Below are 3,484 nucleotides of genomic sequence, written 5' to 3' on the forward strand. Positions count from 1 at the left end.
TCGGTCTTCACCTTGACCCTAAATAGCGCTTTGATGAGCATTTCGCTCCTCTGGCCCCTAAGGTCGGAAGAGTTGCCAATAATTTGGCGAGGCTTCTGCCGAACCTTGGGAACCCGCTAGAGAAAGTCTGCCGTCTCTTCACAAACGTGGTCCACGCGGTGTCCTTCTATGGGTCACCACTGCGGAGGTCGCGGCGGGAGCGGGCTCGCGGTGCAAATTCAACTTGCTCCGCAGAGCCCAAAATCGGATAGCTCTCCGCGTAATCCGCGGCTTCCGCGACGTGGCCGCGGAGACGGCGGGCGTGTTGGCGGAAGTCCCTCCTCTGGCCCTCCTCGCGCAGATGTACTCGGNGAGGTATTCTCGCCGAGTCGAGTTGNTGCAGGAAGGCGTGGGAGGAGACACANTCCGNGANGCTCTTGCCAACTCGAAGCGCCAGGCCCGGAAACAGNTCTTTCGGAGCTGGAAGGAGCAACTGGGCACGCCACGTGCAATGGCCCAGGGGGTCGTNCGGNTTCATCTCCGATGATGGTTNAAGAGAGGGGCCGGACGTTTCATCTATAGAGTGACACAGATGCTTACCGGGCACGGTTGCTTCGGTGAGTACCTGTGTCGCATAAGGAAAAAGCCGACGACACAGTGTCACCAGTGTGGAGCGGCCAGGGATACGGACCACACTGTGGCAGAGTGCCCAGAGTGGTCCGGTGACCTGGTCGCTCAAATAGGGAACAACCTCTCCCTGGAGGGCCTGTTACGGGCATTGGCCTCCGGAAATGAGGACTTATGGGGGGGGCCGTGGTCTCCTTCTGCTCCGCTGTTATGGAGCAGGAGGTCGCGAAGAGGGAGAGGGTAAGAGCCTTTTTCCTTCAGGTGGGACCTCCGGGGCGCGTGCGGGCAGAGTGCCGGGTCGCCCTCGCTTCCCGCGCGCGTCGCCGAGATCCCGGTGGCTTCTCTTGACAACAGACCCTTCCCCGCTCTTAGTAGCGGGGAGGGGGGGGCCGGGGCGGCAGGTGTTGGGGGAGCTGGCTTTCTCGTCAGCCTGTCGCCCCGGCGGGCCAAACTTTTGGACATGAGTTTGTTTCGCGGCAGCCTCCCCGGGTGAACTCGTCACCTGGGGAGGATGTTACCTGCTGCCGGGGACGTGACGGGTCAGGGTGGGAACCATAACCCGTCTTGCACGCGTCTCCAGTGATGGAGCGGCGCGGCGGCGTGTGTCCCGTTTGCGCCGCTAAGCCAGAGATGACGCGGGAAGAAGAACAAGAAGTTCTTTCCGACGAGAACGGCATGGAGCTCGAGGAAGGACCTGCGACAAGTCCTTAATCAGGGGTACCGGGTCCTCCTTGAGACGAGCAAAGCAGGCACACCATGGCGGTTTTAGTAAGTATATCTTCCTCGACTTGCGGGCCGGGGAGGGGAGTCCCACATAACCCCGTTCCCTCCCTCAGGGTGCGGGGTATCCGTAAAGGATTTTCCCCATGTAAAAAAAAAGGTTCTGGGGGAGTGCAGGAGGGCGCAGCCCCCCTGCCTACGCGCTTCAAACGCGAACAAAATGTACGTGANACCAAAAAATAAGAATTTATTCATGAAACTTATTTCCCTCGTAACTTTTTAACAAACAACGTCCGCGGCCTAAAACCTTCACATTATTACTTGGGACAATGACAACCTTCACAACATATGTAAAAATTATTGAACTTGGAGGTGGCCTAATCTGCATAAGTACCAACATTTTTTTGTAAAAGTATATTCTACATATATTAATAATAATATATGTATATACATATATATATACTGTGAGCGACTGTATTTTGAATTTTTGTACTCCCGTTTCAGGTGGTGTACGAGAGCGTCACACACACCTTCGGCACGTCCTTGGCTCATTCATACAAATCTATGAACAAAACTTGGGCGCCAGGCGTGAGAATCACGCCGCACAAACACAAGACAATAAATTCACCAATGTAGCCGGACGTGACGTACTTTCTCCGCTAAAAGAATGCTTCACGGCAGCTCAGAATCTGAAACGGAGAAGCGGGGGTTCGGAAGGCGACTTTAGGCGTAGGGCGAGAAAGAAACTCAGCTCAGTTTAATGATAAACAGATTTACAGGAAATATATTTTAATTGTGACAACTTATGAGTGTAGCGGCCTTCCGCTTATTTACAATATCAGATGTCATATACTGTACTTGAGGCCGATCGTCGGCACGCGGCGGTCGCGGCGCGCGTACACGGCGCAACTACAAAAAAAGTAACAGAAATCGTGGACGGTTAGTGTAACGGAGGTAGCGCGGTTTTAGCCACGAGTTTTTAGTGGCCAGTTGACGGCCGATCGCAAATATGTGATAGTTAATAGGAGCGATAATATTTCGCGCGGCTGGATGAAAAAGTATCCCGGCATCGGCCAGCGACGGGACGCGACGGGAACTCGTATCGTTCTTCTCGCCTGCTGACGCAATCTTCTAGCGCCTCGACGTAAACACAATAAGTCCGGAATGCGCTTCGCAGAAATAAACAATAGCGACACGACGCGGAACCGTCCACGGTAATTAGTTCAAACTACGCTACAATTTACACTCAATACAACGCGAAAACGAATAAATTATAACAAATCAACAACGATTTCAGTTAGACGATACAAAACAAAGAACACTGTGGCGACCACAAAAAAGAAAGAGCGATCTTTACAATCGACCGACGCAATACACTGGTAAACCCGACAGCTACCATATCTCGCGATCACAATTAACGCGATTACCTCCGCGTCGAATCCGCGACCTTGGTCAACGAAATTCGAGTCGATGGAACAGTACACGCGGAAAACGGACTTGCGACACGAAGTTGCGGGGGTGAGGAAACCTGAAGGCACTCACTTGGCGGCGACAGCTTCTCGCAATCAGACTTCACTCGTTGTTCCGGGGCTTAGGCACCGGGATATCCTCGGTTCTCCCTAGGCAGCAGGTGTTCGGCACCGATACTCGATTTCGCACTTTGGCACACGCACTATTTTCGGAGGTTCTTCGGCAACCCACGCTTTCTTTGCTAGTTCGCACAACAGTGTCTCTCGAGTCTTGCGGCGTTCGGCTTCCGCGTTCCGCTAGATCCCCTGCGTACGTTAATCAGCCAATCAGGTGACGCGTCGCGTGGCGCGGTGATCGATCGCCACTTGCGTAGATTCGCGCTGTCCTTCCAAGGGCGACTGTAGAGCCGCGTCGGGCCCTTACCGCCCGATTCCTGTAGAAGATTCTGCAACTTTCTAAGGCGTATCCTCCACCTCGGGTCGGCGGGTCGTACACGCTCATCGGATTCCGACAACGTTGTAAGTGTCCGGGTGGCGCCTTTTCCGACCGCCCTCTCCGAGACAGCCGGTCACCCCTCGCCTTGTAACCGCTTGACTCGTACGCTCCTGTCTCATGGCTCTTCGCTCTGTTTCTTCTGTCTTCTTCTCGCGAGACTGACTGCTACTAAGCTCTTCTCCCACGAATTGCT

The sequence above is a fragment of the Pseudomyrmex gracilis genome, unplaced genomic scaffold (assembly GCF_002006095.1).
Source record: "Pseudomyrmex gracilis isolate BER0280 unplaced genomic scaffold, ASM200609v1 scaffold_2521, whole genome shotgun sequence".
Lineage (NCBI taxonomy): Eukaryota > Metazoa > Arthropoda > Insecta > Hymenoptera > Formicidae > Pseudomyrmex > Pseudomyrmex gracilis.